Source organism: Dama dama, chromosome 13 (assembly GCF_033118175.1).
Source record: "Dama dama isolate Ldn47 chromosome 13, ASM3311817v1, whole genome shotgun sequence".
Classification (NCBI taxonomy): Eukaryota; Metazoa; Chordata; class Mammalia; order Artiodactyla; family Cervidae; genus Dama; species Dama dama.
This window is the reverse complement of record NC_083693.1, coordinates 37,998,666-38,018,267: the sequence shown is the minus strand read 5'-3', so window position 1 is coordinate 38,018,267 and position 19,602 is coordinate 37,998,666. Positions and strand designations below refer to the sequence as shown.

The window sequence follows — 19,602 nt, the reverse complement described above, 5'->3', positions numbered from 1 at the left end:
AGGTTTTTTCCATGTCCTGGCTATTGTAAATAGTACATTTACTGTTTTCTCAGTTCTCTGAGACTGTCTTTAATTCTTTTTTTTTTTCTCTTATTCTGCTCCTTGGCAATTACTTCCACCATTCCATTTTCCAGCTCACTTATTTGTTCTTCTGCCTCAGTTATTCTGCTATTGATTCCTTCTAGTGTATTTTTCATTTCATTTATTGTGTTGTTCATCTGTGTTTGTTTTTTAGTTCTTCTGGATCCCTGTTAAACATTACTTACATTTTTTCGATTCGTGCCTCTGTTCTATTTCTGAGATTTTGGATCATCTTTAGTATCATTACTCAATTCTTTTTGAGGTAGGTTTCCTATTTCCTCTGCATTTATTTGGTGCTGTAGGTTTTTACCTTGCTTCTTCATCTGTCCTGTATTATTTTGCTCCCCAGGTAGTGCTAGTGGTAAAGAATCTGACTGCTCATACAGGAGCCACAGGAGACACGGGTTCAGTAGCTGGGTTGGGAGGATGCCCTGGAGGAGGAACTGGCAACTCACTCCAGTATTCTTCCTTAGGAAATTCCGTCGACAGAGTTAACCTGGCAGGCTCCAGTCCATGAGGTGGCAGGAATGAGTAAGCACAATACAAGTTTTTGATGGATGGAGCTGTGTTCCTGCCTTACTGGTTGTTTGGCCAGAGATTTCCAGCACTGGAGTTTGCAGGCAGTTGGATGAAGCTGGGTCTTGGTATTGAGATGTAGAACTTCAGGAGACCTCACTCTGATTAGTATGCCCAGGAGTCTGAGGTGGTCTGTTAGTCCAGCCATTTGGACTACATGATGCCACCACAAGAGCTCAGACCCAGCCTCCAAGATCTGCAAGCTGTGTGACGAAACAAAAACAAGAAAAGAAACAAAAATGGAGAACAATAACAAAGAATAAAAAGTAAAATAAATTTAGAAAACTAATGATATATTTGGGGGGGAAAAAAAAAAGAACCAACCATCAGAGGGTAAAACAGAACCCCAATAGCAAAAAAAGAATAAATCTGGAAAGTCTTGACTGGGCAGGGGAGGGAGCTCAGGCAGAGGTGCAGTTTAGACTGAGGCAGGGTCTAGGCTCAGGACCCAGGCAGCCAGGAAAGGCCCTAGGGACAGGGCTTAAGTAGAGGTGGGGTTTGCTCAGGACACACCCTCTGCATCTGGCAAAGGCTCTGGGGTATAGGGGTAGAGGATAGGCTCAGCCTGGCCTGGAGGGGCCCCAGAGTGCCTGCCTTGGAGCACGGAGGATCAGGACCCCTAGCAAGCTCACTGGTGTCTGGCTGGGTGGGAGAAATGCTAACTGCACTCCCCCTGATCCTCCAGCCCCTGAAAGTCCCTCCCTGCCTGGCTCTGCTCTTCCTAACCCTCTCTCATTCCACTGGGCCCACGTGGGTGGAAAGTGCCTTGGAGGGTGGAGGACCAGGCCCAGGACCCCAGTAGGCTTCTCAGGGGCCAAGTGTGTGGGGGAAATGCTAGCCATGTTCCCCTGTGATACACCAAACCCCCAAGGGTCCCTTCCTGTCCTCACTGATTCCCTTGAGGTGAGTGTGCCTGTCCAGGCATGGGAACCCCTTTCCTCCCCTAGCTGCCCCTAAGGGGCACTGGCCCCTCCCACCTCCACTTCTCCTCAACCCCTCATCCTCCATGTCCTACCTGGTCACGCAGGGATTCCTGAAAGGCTTCATATTGAATGATTCCAACCATATGACATTCTGGAAAAGGCAAACCGTGGGGATAGTAGTAAGATCAGTGATTACCAAGGGCTAGGGAAGGGAATGATTAATAGGCAGAACACAGAGAATTTTGAAGACAATGAAACTACTCTAAATGATACTTAAATGATAGCTTTGTGTCATTATAGGTTTTTCCAAGCTCGTAGAATATTACAGCACCAAGAGTGGACAATAGTGTAAACTATGGACTTTGGTTGGTAATGATGTGTCTCTGTAGGTTCATCAGTTGTAAGAATTTTATCACTTTGGTGAGGGAGGGGTTGTCAATAATGAGAGAAGCTGAGCATGTGTGGGGGAATAGTGAAATCTCTGGTCCTTCCCCTCAATTAGTTGAAGTGAAAAGCCAGTAGACAGTAACTTGTATCCATAATAAATAAATAATGCATAATAAATAAAGAGGAACAGTAAGATAACTAACTAGGTAAATATAAAAGACAGTATAAATATTGATTGGGTTAACCAAAAGGTTCATTTGGTTTTCTTCCATAAGATAGCTCTCATAGCACTTCGTTGTCTTTAATTTCATTCAAAACAATTTTGTTAGATTGTATTGTGACAACTTGTCATATCAGTGTGCTTTAAAAACTTACCAAAACTGGTGAATTTTTGTGTAATCATTTTAATATTGAAGATGGAAGGATAAAAGCAACATTTTTGGCATATTGTGCTTTCTTATTTCAAGAAAGGTAATGAAACTGAAAGGCAAAAAAAAAAAAAAGAAAAAGATTTGTGCGGTGTATGGAGAATGTACTGTGATCAAGTGTGTCAAAAGCAGTTTGTGAAGCTTTGTGCTAGAGATTTCTCGCTGGACAATGCTCCATGGTTGGATAGACCAGTTGAAGTTAACAGTCATCAAACTGAGAACCGTCAACGTTTATACCACACAAGATAGTGATATGCCCAAAATATCCAAATCAAGCATTGAAAATCATTTGCACCAGCTTGGTTATGTTAATTGCTTTGATGTTGGAGTTCCACATAAAATAGCAGAAAAGAAACCTTCTTGAATGTACCTGTGATTCTCTACTGAAATATAACAAAAATGTTCTATTTTTAAAACAAATTGTGGTTAGTGATGAAAAGTGAATACTGTACAATACTGTGGAATAGAAGAGATGGTTGGCCAAGTGAAATGAACCACTACCATCCACACCAAAGGCCAGTCTTCATCCAGAGAAGGTGATGTGTATATGGTGAGTTTGGAAAGGTGTCCTCTATTATGAGTTCCTTCTGGAAAATTAAACAATTAATTCCAACAAGTAAGCAGTGTTCAATAAAATGCATCCAGAATTAGTCAACAGAATGTGCATAATCTTCCATCAGGATAATGCAAGACCTCGTGTTTCTTTGATGACCGTGCAGAAACTGTTAGCGCTTGGCTAGGAAATTCTGATTCATCTGCCATATTCGCCAAACATTGTAACTTCAGATATTCATTTATTTCAGTTCTTACAAAATTCTTTTAATGAAAAATATTTCAGTTCTTTGGGAGATTGTAAAAGGCACCTCAAACAGTTCTTTGCTCAAAAAGATAAAAGTTTTCAGAAGATGGAATTATGAAGTTGCCTAGAAAATGGCAGATGGTAATGGAACAAAACAGTGAATAGAAGTTCAATAAAGTTATTGATGAAAATGAAAAAATGTCTTATTTTTATTTAAAAAAATCAAAGGAACTTTTTGGCCAACACAATGTATGTTTTATTTATCACTTTTTTTCTTCCCCTTTCATTTGAAAGGCAACCCTGTAAAGCAATAATTATAAATATATGTTGATAAGCAAACTGCATAGAAATTTTGTCTGTGGTTCACCAGAGGAAGCAGAACTACAGAAGAGCAGAGTTTTTAATATTTATTTACATTAATATCAATCCAAAAAGGATTATAATAAGTTAATTATTAAAATTTGGACTGCAAGGAGATCCAACCAGTCCATCCTAAAGGACATCAGTCCTGGGTGTTCATTGGAAGGACTGATGCTGAAGCTGAAACTCCAATACTTTGGCCACCTCATGCCAAGAGTTGACTCATTGGAAAAGTCCCTGATGCTGGGAGGGATTGCGGGCAGGAGGAGAAGGGGACGACAGAGAATGAGATGGCTGGATGGCATCACCGACTCGATGGACATGAGTTTGAGTGAGCTCTGGGAGTTGGTGGTGGACAGGGAGGCCTGGCATGCTGCAATTCATGGGGTTGCAAAGAGTTGGACACGACTGAGTGACTGAACTGAACTGAATTATTAAAAATAAGTTAATTGTAATAAATATATGGTAAATGAATTAACAAGGAGCTTAAAATAGTATTCCAGACAAAGTTTTGATTTAACACATCATAATGCAGTAAAAAATGGGATAAGGTGGAAGGAGCCACATAAGGCATATCCTATTTTTATCAGAAATTATATTAAATTTAAATAGTTAAACATTCTACTTGAAAGACAGACACTGACATAATGGGACATAATGGGGTAAGAAAAATGGTCTGACTGACATACATCTCTCTCTGAGAGTTTCCCTTTAAATTCCAAGGCAAACAACTGTCATTCAATTGCTTTTACCCTATAGATAAGGTAATATTTTTCTCTTGCTGTTTTTAAGGTTTTTTTCACTGTCTTTAACTTCTGGAAGTTTGATTGTATCTTGGTACGACTGAGTGACTGAACTGAACTGAATTATTAAAAATAAGTTAATTGTAATAAATATATGGTAAATGAATTAACAAGGAGCTTAAAATAGTATTCCAGACAAAGTTTTGATTTAACACATCATAATGCAGTAAAAAATGGGATAAGGTGGAAGGAGCCACATAAGGCATATCCTATTTTTATCAGAAATTATATTAAATTTAAATAGTTAAACATTCTACTTGAAAGACAGACACTGACATAATGGGACATAATGGGGTAAGAAAAATGGTCTGACTGACATACATCTCTCTCTGAGAGTTTCCCTTTAAATTCCAAGGCGAACAACTGTCATTTCAATTGCTTTTACCCTATAGATAAGGTAATATTTTTCTCTTGCTGTTTTTAAGGTTTTTTTCACTGTCTTTAACTTCTGGAAGTTTGATTGTATCTTGGTAGGGATTTCTTTAGGTTTATCTTGTTTAGTATTTGCTCTCTTTTCACATGCTAGCAAGGTAATGCTCAAAATCCTTCAAGCTAGGCTTCAAAAGTATGTGAACTGAGAACTTCCAGATGTACAAGCTGGATTTAGAAAAGGCAGAGGAACCAGAGATGTTGGCAGTCAAATTGCCAACATCCGTTGGATCATGGAAAAAGCAAGAGAATTCCAGGAAAACATCTCCTTCTGCTTCATTGACTATGCTAAAGCCTTTGACTGTGTGGATCATAACAAACTGTGGAAAATCCTTAAAGAGATGGGAAAACCAGAGTAACTTACCTGCCTCCTGAGAAACCTGTATGCAAGTCAAGAAGCAACAGTTAGAACTGGACATGGAACAATGGGCTGGTTCAAACTTGGGAAAGGAGTACATCAAGGCTGTGTATTGTCACCCTGCTTATTTAAATTATATACAGAGTATATCATGCAAAATGCTGGGCTGGATGAATCACAAGCTGGAATCAAGATTGCCAGGAGAAATATCAACAACCTCATATATGCAGATGATACCACACTAACGGCAAAAAGTGAAGCGGAACTAACCCTTGATGAGGGTGAAGGAGGAGAATGAAAAAGCAAGTTTAAAACTCAACATTCAAAAAACTGAGATCATGGCATCAGATCCCATCCCTTCATGGAAAACAGATGGGGAAACAGTGATTTTCTTTTTTGGGGTTCCAAAATCACTGCAGACAGTGACTGCAGTCATGAAATTAAAATACACTTGCTCCTTGGATGAAAACCTATGACAAACCTAGACAGCATATTAAAAAGCAGAGATATCACTTTGCTGACAAAGGTAAATAGTCAAAGCCATGGTTTTTCCAGTTGTCATGTGTGGATGTGAGAGCTGAACCATAAAGAAGGCTGAGCACTGAAGAATTGATGCTTTCAAACTGTAGTGCTGGGGATGACTCTTCAGAATCCTTTGAACAGCAAGGAGATCAAACCAGTCAATACTAAAGGAAATCAACCCTGACCTTTCATTGGAAGGACTGATGCTGAAGCTCTAGTACTTTGGCTACCTTAATACAAAAGCCTGGAAAAGACCCTGATGCTGGATAAGATTGAGGGCAGGAGAAGAGTGGGGTGACAGATGGTTGGATGGCATCATCAACTCAGTGGACATGAATTTGAGCAAACTCCATGAGATGGTGAAAGACAGGGAAGCCTGGTATACTGCAGTCCATGGGGGTGGCAGAGAGTTTGACATGACTGACTGAGTGACCACCACCACCACCATCACCATTTCTTGAATCTATAGATTGTGTCTCATCAAATTTGGGACGTGTCAGCCATCTTCATGCACTTTTTAACTTTCATCTTTTCATCCATGTCTACAATTACAGATTTATTAGATATTTTAGTCCCATAGGTCCCTGGGCTCTGTTCACTTTTTTTTTTTTTTCCCAGTTTTTGTTTTCTGTTTATCAAATTGTGTAATCTGTGTCTTCCATTTCACTCATTCTTTCACCATTCTGATATTAGGCCCCTCAGTTGAGTTTTCATTTAGGTTATTTTGTTCTTCAGTTCCAAGATTTCCATTTGATTTTCCTTTATATCTTCTGTTTGTCTGTGGGGACTTTTTATTTTTTCATTTATTTCTATCATGTTTGCAGTTGCTCTTTGAAGCGTTTCTTGATGTCTACTTTAAAATCTTTATCAGATAATTCTAATGTCTCTTGATTGTCATCTTGTTGACATTTGCTGATTGTCTTTTAGATTCAGTTTATCTTTTTAGATTAATCTTCTCATCTGTTTGTCTGGTGAGTGACCAATAGGAAGCTAAACCATTTAGCTTGTTTGTTATGAGACTCTGAGTCTTATTTGAACTTTGTATTTAGCTGGCTCTCAGATACCACTCTTGTAGAAGAAGGAGGGGAAAGCTTTGTTACTTTCATCTGAGTGTAGATTTCCCTGCTTACCTTCTATCACATGGGAGAGGAGGAAGGAAGATCTGGGTCAAGGTGGGATTCCTCCTCCCCGCCTGCTGAGTCTCCTGCTACCATCCTACCTTCTTGAACCTCATTACTGTTCTCCACATGGCCTTCACTAGCAATATGTATGTGTGTCCTCATAACTGCTGGGCAGTGGTTAAAATTCTTACTCTCTGTTATATGCTTTGTGACATCATTCCAAGGAAGAGGAAGGGAGATGGGGGAGGGAGAGGGGATGGTTGTTGTCTCTTTACTGCCAGGTGAGGATAGAAGTCCAGGATCCCCACATGGTCTTCAGTGTGTGATTGGACATAGTTTATTAAACAAAAGTCATTGCTCCCAAACTGGCCTTCTCTGACCTAACCGTGGTGGGAGTGCTAGGGTGCCTTGTTATAGCCTGAAGACGGTAAAAGTCTGATGTTTGTGGACCTGGTTAATCATGGGGCCATCTTTTTTTCCATGGTGTTCGGGTAAAGTGTCTGTTACATAAAACTAAATTTTTCTAGGATGCTTGTTTCCTGGCTTTTTGAGTAGAGATAACAGGCTTTTGTTGGCACTTTTTTTTTGTCTGCGCCTGATGCCTTTCTGGGTGGCCAGCTTCTTTGTTTCTAAGTCTGGAACATACAAACCAAAAAGAAAATCCAGAAGGTTCACTGCAGTGTTGTCTCTTGACTCCTGAGGCTTCCTTTGCACTTTTTAGAGTTGTCTTATATTTGATTTATGTATACCATCTAAGGGGTTTAGTTGTTTTTCATTGTATTTAGTGATAGGGATAGGGAAAATTATATCTACTCTGTCTGGAACCCATGCATTCTTATTGCTCTTGAAATGATCATTTAAAAATTCTATAATTAGTCAAAATATAGTATTGAAACAAAATGAAATCAAGATGTAGTTAAGATGGATTTAAAATCATAACTCCAACAGTAATGTTTATCTTAAGGTCACTATTACATCCTACCTGTATTTTCCTTAGTAAAGTGGGTTGACTGTAAGAGAAAATTTACACAGAGAGGTTCAGTATTGAAATAATCAGTCAGACCATATTCATGACTGGAGATGAGAAATAATGACATCACAGAACAGAATTTAAACAACTCTTAAAACAATTAACTTGGAGAAGGAAATGGCATCCCACTCCAGTATTTCCTGGAGAATTCCATGGACAGAGGAGCCTTGCAGGCTCCATGGGGTTGCAAAGAGTCGGACACAACTGAGCAACTATCACTTAACAGTTAAGTAATGCTATTATAAGTACAATTTTATGGGATGCTTTTCTCCCACTTAATATTTTATTGTGTTATTCACATGACTGTATTCTTTTGAAAATATTTTAATAATTACATAGTGTTTCCTTTCATGGATATGCCACAACTTATTATTTGTCACTTAGCTCTTTGTAATAGTGTTGACACTATAACATTTTTGAACTTTGATGTTTATTCCAATGTCTGATTATTTCTTTAGGATCATTTCTGAGGTTTAGAATTTAGCCCCAAACGTTAATATATGTTTTAAGTTTCTTGACCTAAAGTAATGTAAAAGTTGCTATGAAGAAAGTATGTATTAGTTTATACATTGACTCATAGTGTTAGAAAATGCTTGTTTCACTAAACCCTTATCAGCTCTGAGGCTTTTTGTTTTAAAATACTTAACAGGTGACTTGGCTTATTGTACACACACCTTTGTATGGTACAGATTTAAGGAAGTGGTCTACACTTGTGGGAGCCATTTCTTTTGCTTTCTCAGCATCGTTTTCTACTATTTATCTGCGGTGAAAAATCCGTGAACCCACACCCAGAGGAGGAAGAAACCAAAAGTGGAAATGTAGCAGCAGTTGGCAGTTCAGTGCATTATTTATGATTGTGATGTTAGAATTAATCCAGTGAGATGAGAGAAGACAAACATATCGAATGCCATTCTGTCACTTGTTTTCCCGTTGGATATTTTGAGGATCCTCATTTGACTATTTGCAGCCAAAGCAGTGCTTTCTATTCATATTTTTTGTATTATAATATTAGTCCTATCCTCTTTATCCATCCATTTATTAGACAAGATTTTCATTCTTACTAGTGTGTTGTATTCAGTTTGCAAGACCCAGGAGAGAATGTGTGTTCTTTACTATCTTAAAATCGTTTCCCAGTGCCTTTCTGATGCAGAGGGGAATGACCTCAAACTCCTTGTGAAGAAGCTTAGTGGGATCTTGGGAAACTCTCCTAAAGGCAGAGGGGTAGGTGAGACCCAGGGCATGAGGCTGCTAAGCAGAGATTCAGTTCAGTTGCTCGGTCATGTCCGAATCTTTGCAACCCCATGGACTGCAGCACGCCATGCTTCCCTGTCCATCACTAACTGCTGGAGCTTGCTGAAACTCATATCTGTCTAGTCGGTGATGCCATCCAACCATTGCATCCTCTGTCATCCCCTTCTCCTCCTGCCTTCAATCTTTCCCAGCATCAGGGTCTTTTCTAATGAGTCAGCTCTTCACATCAGGTGACCAAAGTATTGGAGCTTCAGCTTCAGCCTCAGTCTTTCCAGTGAATATTCAAGATTGATTTCCTTTAGGATTGATTGATTTGACCTCCTTGCAGTCCAAGGGACTCTCAAGAATCTTCCCCAGCACTTCAGTTCAAAAGCATCAGTTCTTCAGCACTTAGCCTTCTTTATGGTCCAGCTCTCACATCCATACATGACTACTGGGAAAACCATAGCTTTGATTATATGGACTTTGTTAGCAAAATGATGTCTCTGCTTTTTAATACACTGTCTAGGTTTGTCATAGGTTTTCTTCCCAGGAGCAAGCATCTTTTAATTTCATGGCTGCAGTCACCCTCCGCAGTGATTTTGGAGCCCAAGAAAGTCTGTCACTGTTTCCACTTTTTCCCTATTTGCGGTGAAGTGATGGTACCGGTTGCCATGATCTTTGTTTTTTGAATGTTGAGTTTTAAGCCCTCTTTTTCACTCTCCTCTTCTGCCTTCATCAAGAGGCTCTTTATTCCTCTTCACTTCCTGCCACTAGGGTAGTGTCATCTGCATATCTGAGGTTATTGATATTTCTTTCACAATCTTGATTCCAGCTTGTGATTCACCTAGCCTGCATTTTCATGATATACTCTGCATAGAAGTTAAATAAGCAGGGTGAAAGTGTACAGCCTTGACATACTCCTTTCCCAATTTGGAACCAGTCAGTTGTTCCATATAAGGTTCTTTTTTTTTTTTTTCCCCCATTTATTTTTATTAGTTGGAGGCTAATTACTTTACAATATTGTAGTGGTTTTTGCCATACATTAACATGAATTAGCCATGGGATTACATGTGTTCCCCATCCCGATCCCCCCTCCTGCCTCCTTCTCCATCCCATCCCTCTGGGTCTTCCCAGTGCACCAGCCCTGAGCACTTGTCTCATGCATCCAACCTGGGCTGGTGACCTGTTTCACCCTTGACAGTATGCTTGTTTCAATGCTGTTCTCTCTGAACATCCCACCCTCGCCTTCTCCCACAGAGTCTAAAATTCTGTTCTGTACATCTGTGTCTCTATTTCTGTTTTGCGTATAGGGTTATCGTTACCATCTTTTTAAATTCCATATATATGTGTTAGTATCTGTATTGGTCTTTGTCTTTCTGGCTTACTTCATTCTGTATAATGTCTCCAGTTTCATCCATCTCATTAGAACCGATTCAAATGAATTCTTTTTAATGGCTGAGTAACATTCCATAGTGTATATGTACCAAAGCTTCCTTATCCATTCGTCTGCTGATGGGCATCTAGGTTGCTTCCATGTCCTGGCTGTTATAAACAGTGCTGCGATGAACATTGGGGTACACGTGTCTCTTTCATATCTGGTTTCACAATTTGTATGGAAATACAAAAAACCTCGAATAGCCAAAGCAATCTTGAGAAAGAAGAATGGAACTGGAGGAATCAACCTGCCTGACTTCAGGCTCTACTACAAAGCCACAGTCATCGAGACAGTATGGTACTGGCACAAAGACAGAAATATAGATCAGTGGAACAAAATAGAAATCCCAGAGATAAATCCACGTACCTACGGACACCTTATCTTCAACAACGGAGGCAAGAATATACAATGGAAAAAAAGACAACCTCTTTAACAAGTGGTGCTGGGGAAATTGGTCAACCACTTGTAAAAGAATGAAACTAGAACACTTTCTAACACCATACACAAAAATAAACTCAAAATGGATTAAATATCTAAATGTAAGACCAGAAACTATAAAACTAGAGGAGAACATAGGCAAAACACTCTCTGACATAAATCACAGCAAGATCCTCTATGACCCACCTCCAGAATATTGGAAATAAAAGCAAAAATAAACAAATGGGACCTAATGAAACTTAAAAGCTTTTGCACAACAAAGGAAACTATAAGCAAGGTGAAAAGACAGCCTTCAGAATGGGAGAAAATAATAGCAAATGAAGCAACAGACAAAGGATTAATCTCAAAAATATACAAGCAACTCCTGCAGCTCAATTCCAGAAAAATAAATGACCCAATAAAAAAATGGGCCAAAGATCTAAACAGACATTTCTCCAAAGAAGACATACAGATGGCTAACAAACACATGAAAAGATGCTCAACATAACTCATTATCAGAGAAATGCAAATCAAAACCTCAATGAGGTACCGTTGCACACCGGTCAGAATGGCTGCTCTCCAAAAGTCTACAAGCAATAAATGCTGGAGAGGGTGTGGAGAAAAGGCAACCCTCTTACACTGTTGGTGGGAATGCAAACTAGTACAGCCACTATGGAGAACGGTGTGGAGATTCCTTAAAAAACTGGAAATAGAACTGCCATATGACCCAGCAATCCCACTCCTGGGCATATAAGTTTCTAACTGTTGCTTCTTGACTTGCATACAGGTTTCTCAGGAGGCAGGTAAGGTGGCCTGGTATGCCCATCTGTTTAATAATTTTACACTGTTTGTTATGATCCACACAGTCAAAGGCTTTAGCATTATCAAAGAAGCAGCTGCTGCTGCTGCTAAGTCACTTCAGCCGTGTCCGACTCTGTTCAGTCCCATAGACGGCAGCCCACCAGGCTACCCAGTCCCTGGGATTCTCCAGGCAAGAGTACTGGAGTGTGTTGCCATTTTCTCCTCCAGTGCATGAAAGTGAAAGTGAAAGTGAAGTCACTCAGTCCTGTCTGACTCGTAGCGACCCCATGGACTGCAGCCTACCAGGCTCCTCCGTCCATGGGATTTTCCAGGCAAGAGTACTGGAGTGGGGTGCCATTGCCTTCTCCGCAATGAAGCAGAAGTAGATGTTTTCCTGGAATTCTCTTGCTTTTTCTATGATCCAACAGATGTTGGTAATTTGGTCTCTGGTTCTTCTGCCTTTTCTAAATCCATCTTGTACATCTGGAAATTCTCAGTTCATATATCATTGAAGCCTAGCTTGAGGGATTTTCAGCATTACTTGTTAGCATGTGAAATGAGTACAGTTATGTGGCAGTTGAGCATTCTTTAGCATTGCCTTTCTTTGGGACTGGAATGAAAACTGACCTTTTCCAGTCCTATGGCCACTGCTGTGTTTTCCAAATTTGTTGGCGTATTGAGTGCAGCATTTAACGGCATCATCTTTTAGGATTTGAAATAGCTCAGCTGGAATTACATAACCTCTACTAGTTTTGTTTGTAGTGATGCTTCCTAAGGCTCACTTGACTTCACACTCCAGGATGTCTGGCTCTAGGTGAGTGAACACTATCGTGGTTATCCAGGTCATTAAGACCTTTTTTGTACAGTTCTGTGTATTCTTGCCACCGCGTCTTAATATCTTCTGCTTTTGTTAGGTCCATACTGTCATTTCTGTCCTTTATTGTGCCCAACTTTGCTTGAAATGTTCCATTGGTGTTTCTAGTTTTCTTGAAGAGATCTCTTAATCTTTCCCATTCTATTATTTTCCTCAGTTTCTTTGCATTGTTCACTTAAGAAGCCCTTCTCTCTCCTTGCTGTTCTTTAGAACTCTGCATTCAAATGGATATATCTTTTCTTTTCTCCTTGCCTTTCACGTCTCATCTTTTCTCAGCTATTTGTAAGGCCTCCTCAGACAACCATTTTGCCTTTTTGAATTTCTTTTTCTTAGGGTTGGTTTTGATCACCATCTCCTGTACAGTGTTATGAACCTCTCTGTCCAAAGTTCTTTAGGCATTCCATAACCTAAGCCTCTGGAATAATGTATCTATGGAATCAGATTAGGGCAGATGCATTAACTTCTTTACACTGAACAGAGACTTGTTGTTCTGGATGATAATGAATATAAAAGTAGGTGCAGATTAGTTTTGATCTACAAGTGAGAACCATGATCATCGATACCTGATGTGAAGAGGTTGGGGGTTGTGGGATAGAAATTCAGCTGTATCTGTTGTGCAGATATAAATCCAGGCACCCCTTACATGAGCACTATTTTCCTGCCCCTGCTCTCCCAGAGTTTATAATGAAGTAAATTTCCCTGACATATTAAGGGTCTCACACTTAACCAAAGGTCATTTATGAAAGAAGAAATTACTTTGGAAATTTATCCAAGCTATTTAATCACCTGAATTATGAAAAGTTCTGAAGTAATTCCCTTCATGATTCTGTGATAGGAACATTTTTCTTGGTAATTGGTGCCGTGTGCTTTATGGTCCAAGTCACTTCACTGTACTTCTCAGAGGAAACAAAGAGGTCTGTGAATAGTCTGAGTTTAGGTTATTTAGCTTTTCATTCTTTCCTATAAAATAGGAATCTGAATATGTTCTGAATTAGATGGGAAATGGACTTCGGGACTGGAGAAGGAAGAAGTGTCAAATTTTCCTTTCTGACTGCTCAGACTCTCTGGTGATTAGATAGAGTGGATTGACAAATTATTTCTGGACATCAGTCACTTACTAGTTTTCTACAAGTCTGTAAGAGAAGGAACAGAGCCTGAAGATCCATAGGGGACTCATTATTTACAGATTTCACAAAAAAACAGAAAGGATTCTGTAAACCCATTTGGGAAGCACAGGCTTAATCAGGTTCTCCAAGACCTCTTAGAGCCCTTGTGATAACTGTGTAAACTAGGAATCTGAGAGAGAGCATCGTAGTGCTTTTGAAATAAATCATAACCTTATGGGCCTTCCCCCATGTCCTCAGCCTTCCCTTTATCTATGTAAAAACTTTAGCCAAAGAATTAGTTTAATCAGAGAAGTGAGAAAATGCAGAAGCAATGGAAAACAGTCCAACAGGACAAAACAATAATAGTTTAGTCATCAAGCAATCTTGAGGACTTTTCATTTCTCCTCAAGGATTGTAGATAATATGCTGAGCCATGTCGTTTGAGTGGTTTTATAGATACTGAAGGGCTTCTCTGGTGGCTCAGACGGCAAAGCGTCTGTCTGCGGTGCAGGAGACCCGGGTTTGATCCCTGGGTTGGGAAGATCCCCTGGAGAAGGAAATGGTAACCCACTCCAGTACTCTTGCCTGGAAAATTCCATGGACTGAGGAGCCTGGTGGGCTACAGTCCATGGGGTCACAAAGAGTCAGAAATGACTGAGTGACTTCACTTTCACTTTTCTTTTTTCTTTCATAGATACTGAAACCCCCACCAGGGGAAAGAAGTTAACTACATGATGACCAGACTATAGCCATGACATAAGCTGCCACAGTTCCTAGAACTGGCCTCAGAGAAGTGGCAACAGACCAACCCTAGATCTAAAGGTTAACTGTACTTAATCAAGATGGCACTGATTAGACCACCTTATGACTAATTTCAAGATGACTGTCAGAGCTGATTGTGCTGTTTCTGTGTGTCTCCCCCTCTCTCTGACTGTGAAAGCTCTTGCCCACTGATTATCAGTTGGGGGAGTTGGCCTGTGGACAGGAGTTCACTCCCCTAATGCCACCCCAGTTTCCAGCCTCCAAAATAAAGCAGAACTTTCTGTTTACCAGCTTTGCCCCTTAATTGGCTTTTGAGCAGCAAACAGCTGGACCCCCTCTTTCAGTGACACTTTCATTTGGATAGTATTCTTAACCCACAGGTTTCTAAGATGACCCTGGCCAGGTTTCACAAGGGCAGGGCTTTAAATGCAGTTTTCTCTGCCACTGTGTTCCTAGGTTTGGAGTTAACACTGCCTGGGTAGCGTGAGAACAGCCACAAATGGCCATGGGCAGGGCTCCTTACATGGGTTGTGGTCGGATGAGTGGCAGATGAATATTGACCGATAACCCTCCTGCTTCTGCCTCTCCCTCATGTATCTACATTGCAGAGAGTAGACTGTTAATGAAAGGGATTCTCTGGAGTGGGTATTAGATCCCAGAATTAGCTCAGAGAGGAAGCTACTCTGGGTCAACTGCTATGAGACACTCCTCAGGCTGCTTGCATTCAGCACCACTGACCCCTGACCCTCTGAAGGGGCCCAGTGACACTGACTTGTCTTCCCGCAGGAATCCCACCATCCTGCCTCTTCTTTACTATTAATATATCTTTCAGTTCAGTTCATTTGCTCAGTTGTGTCCGACTGTTTGCAACCCCATAACCACAGCATGCCAGGCCCCCCTGTCCATCACCAGCTCCCGGAGTTCACCCAAACCCATGTTCATTGAGTTGGTGATGCCATACAACCATCTCATCCTCTGTCATCCCCTTCTCCTCCTGCCCTCAATCTCTCCCAGCATCAGGGCCTTTTCAAATGAGTCAGCTCTTCGCATCAGGTGGCCAAAGTATTGGAGTTTCAGCTTCAACATCAGTCCTACCAATAAACACCCAGGACTGATTTCCTTTAGGATGGACTGGTTGGATCTCCTTGCAGTCCAAGGGACTCTCAAGAGTCTTCTCCAACACCACAGTTCAAAAGCATCAATTCTTCGGCGCTCAGCTTTCCTTATAGTCCAACTCTCACATCCATACATGACTGCTGGAAAAACCATAGCCTTGACTAGACGGACCTTTGTTGACAAAGTAATGTCTCTGCTTTCTAATATGCTGTCTGTGTTGATCATAACTTTCCTTCCAAGGAGCAAGCGTCTTTTAATTTCATGGCTGCAGTCACCATCTAGAGTGATTTTGGAACCCAGAAAAATAGTCAGCCACTGTTTCCACTGTTTCCCCATCTGTTTGCCTTGAAGTGATGGGACCAGATGCCATGATCTTAGTTTTCTGAATGTTGAGCTTTATGCCAACTTTTTCACTCTCCTCTTTCACTTTCATCAAGAGGCTCTTTAGTTCTTCTTCACTTTCTGCCATAAGGGTGGTGTCATCTGCATATCTGAGGTTATTGATATTTCTCCCAACAATCTTGATTCCAGCTTGTGCTTCATACAGCCCAGCATTTCTCATGATGTACACTGCATATAAGTTTAAGCAGGGTGACAATATACAGCCTTGATGTACTCCTTTTCCTATTTGGAACCAGTCTGTTGGTCCATGTCCAGTTCTAACTGTTGCTTCCTGACCTGCATACAGGTTTCTCAAGAGGCAGGTCAGGTGGTCTTGTATGCCCATCTCTTTCAGAATTTTCCACAATTTATTGTGATCCACACAGTCAAAGGCTTTGGCATAGTCAATAAAGCAGAAATAGATGTTTTTCTGGAACTGTCTTGCTTTTTCGATGATCCAGTAGATGTTGGCAATTTGATCTCTTGTTCCTCTGCCTTTTCTAAAACCAGCTTGAACATCTGGAAGTTCACGGTTCACGTATTGCTGAAGCCTGTCTTGGAGAATTTTGAGCATTACTTTATTAGTGTGTGAGATGAGTGCAATTGTGTGGTAGTTTGAGCATTCTTTGGCATTGCCTTTCTTTGGGATTGGAATGAAAACTGACCTTTTCCAGTCCTGTGGCCACTGCTGAGTTTTCCAGATTTGCTGGCATATTGAGTACAGCACTTTCACAGCATCATCTTCCAGGATTTGAAATAGCTCAACTGGAATTTCATCACCTTTACTAGTTTTGTTCATAGTGATGCTTCCTAAGGCCCACTTGACTTCACATTCCAGGATGTCTGGATATATCTTTGATTGCTTTAAATGACTGTCTTTTTCTTTTCTTTGTTTTCCTGTTGAAGTATTTGAAGAGGAAATGTCCCATTGTGTTCTTCACATCCTTCTTGATTAAGGTGTGATGGGTAATGTCAAGCCAGGATATTTGCAAATGGTTGACAGTGACTCTTGAATTTTTTCCCCTAAGTTGAAGTCCTTAATGTCCTGATATCACTGCTATGAAGATCATTCCTTTCTCTCTCCTTCTGGTAGTTTAGCAACATGTTCCTATAGGTGATTCCTATGAATCTTCTCTGTTTAAATGACTTTAAGAGTTTCCGGACATTTTTATATTTTTCAGATAATTTATAAAAATCTCAGTGTTGATTCTGGGAGAAACCCCTATTTAGACTCTCTGTACCCCAGTTTGTTTTGCAAACATTAAAGTAAATGACATTAAGATGGATCATTAGAAGTCTCTACTGATCACAGATCTTCTTTAACTTTCATTATCTATGAAGTTTGCACCACAGTCTATCAGTTTTGAAGTGTGCATATTTTCATATTTTAACTTTTTAAAAAATAAATGTCTTGTGCTCGCTTCGGCAGCACATATACTAAAATTGGAACGATACAGAGAAGATTAGCATGGCCCCCTGCGCAAGGATGACACGCAAATTCATGAAGCGTTCCATATTTTTTAAAATTAAAAAAAAAATAAATGTCTTACAATTGAATGGCATCTTATATTTGATGCAGTATGAAACTAGAATAAATCTTTAGTTGGAGGATAAACAATAAAATTGTTTTTCTCTATAAACTCAACAGTCAGAAATAATCTATAAAGAGTTTGCATTTATCTTTAAGTATTTTCAGAGTTTCAACTACAATGAGTCAAATTTTTGCATCACTTTCTCTTCTTCTGAATCCAGTTTATTCTTCTGCCAGGAGTACACCTAATTGTAAAACCATAGATGAAGTGGTGTCAGTGATACACTAATTTTGTAATCTGACTCTTGGATGACAGTTTAGCTTGATCTAGATTCAAAGTTGAATTCCATGACTACTCTCCAGAATTTGAAAATGTGACTTCGTTGATTTCTGACTGCTGTTGCTGGCCTTGGCCATCTGCTCTCAGGACAGTTTTAATTCCCTGTAGATAAACTGTCTTTGACTCTTCTGAGCTTCTAGAATATATTTTAATATACTACAGTTTCACTACAGTGTGATTTAGATTTTTCATGGCTAAAATACTGCTCATATTTATTTATTTTTCTTTTCCATTATGATTTATTATAGGATATTGAATATAGTTCCCTGTACAATACACTAGGACCTTATTATTTTATATATAATAATGTTATATGGTAATCCCAATCTCAATTTATCCCCCCCTGCTCCTCTCTGCCTTTTGGTAGCCATACATTTGTTGTCTATGTGAGTCTGTTTCTGTTTTGTAAATAAGTTCATTTGTATCCTATTTTCTATCCCACGTATTAGTGATGTCATATGATAATTATCTTTCTCTTTTTGACTTACTTCACTTTAATAGATTTAATTTTTTAGGTATATATTTTATTTTAGAACAGTTTTAGATTTAGAAAAAGATTGCAAAGATTTACTCATTTACCCCACATTTGGTTTCCCCTGTTATTTGTATGGTACATTTTATTATAATTAATGAACAAATATTGATAGAGCATTTTAAATTCAGGTCCATGCTTTATTAGGATTTTCTTGGTATTTTTATTACTTATTGTCTTTTTTCTGTTCGAGGATTGCATCCAGGTACCATATTCCATTTAGTTGTCTCCTTAGGCTCCTCTTGGTTGTGACAGACTTTCTTTGTATTTGACACTTTTGACAGTTTTGAAGAATACTGGTCAGGCATTTTGTAGAATATCCCTCAGTTGGGATTTGTCAGATGTTTTCTTCATGATTAGACTGGAGTAGTGTGTTTAGGGAGGAGGACCACAGAAGGAAAGTGCCATCTTATTCTGTCATTATTAAGGGTGTTGTTATTTAGTCACTAAGTTGTGTCCCGCTCTTTTGCGACCCCATGGAATGTAGCCTGCCAGGCTCCTCTGTGGATGGGGTTTTCCAGGCAAGAGTACTGGAGTGGGTTGCCATTTCCTACTCCAGGGGATCTACCTGACCCAGGGATTGAACCTGTTTCCTGCATTGGCAGCCATTGGCAAGCGGATTCTTTACTGCTGAGCCATCAGGGAAACCCCCATATCAAGGGTACATACTGTCAATATGATTTATCACTGTTGATGTTTACCTTGATCATATAATTTTAGGCAGGTCAGGCCTCTCCACTATACAATTACTCTTTTTTCCCCCCTGTCTACACTGTGGTCTTATATAAGGAAGTCATTCCGTGCAGCCTACATTTAAGTACTGGGGAGTTAAGCTCCATCTCCTTAAAAAGTGGAGTATCTACATAAATTATTTGGAGTTTCTCTGCATGAGAGATTTCTTTCTTTTCTCCCATTTATTTATTTATCCCGTGTGTGTGTGCATGTGTGCTTAGTTGTGTCTGACTCTTTGGGACCCCACGGACTGTAGCTGGCCAGGCTCCTCTGTCTATGGAATTTTCCAGGCATAAATACTGGAGTGCCTACTCCAATTAATTTATTCCACTATTCATTTCTGGCAGTGGACGTGGAGATATTTATCTTACACTCTGGTTATAATTCAATACTACTTTAGAAACAAAACAATTTTGCTTTGCAAATTGTTCTGGTTTTGGCCCCCTGGCCTATTTGTTCCTGTGACTCTTTGATGCACCCTCATCATTGTGATTTTATGTATTTATTTTTTGTTCATGTTCTTAT

The 19,602-nt window shown here is 39.8% G+C and overlaps 1 protein-coding gene and 1 non-coding gene across 2 annotated transcripts in view; both read left to right on the top strand.

The window, feature by feature from the left end:
- The window catches only part of CHRNA7 (cholinergic receptor nicotinic alpha 7 subunit), a 140,693-nt gene that overhangs the window by 24,628 nt on the left and 96,463 nt on the right, over nt 1-19,602 (top strand). The gene's annotated exons all lie outside the window — the stretch shown is intronic.
- On the top strand, nt 17,356-17,463 carry LOC133068762 (U6 spliceosomal RNA). The gene has a single exon (XR_009695708.1). It is a non-coding gene; the product is annotated as a U6 spliceosomal RNA (small nuclear RNA).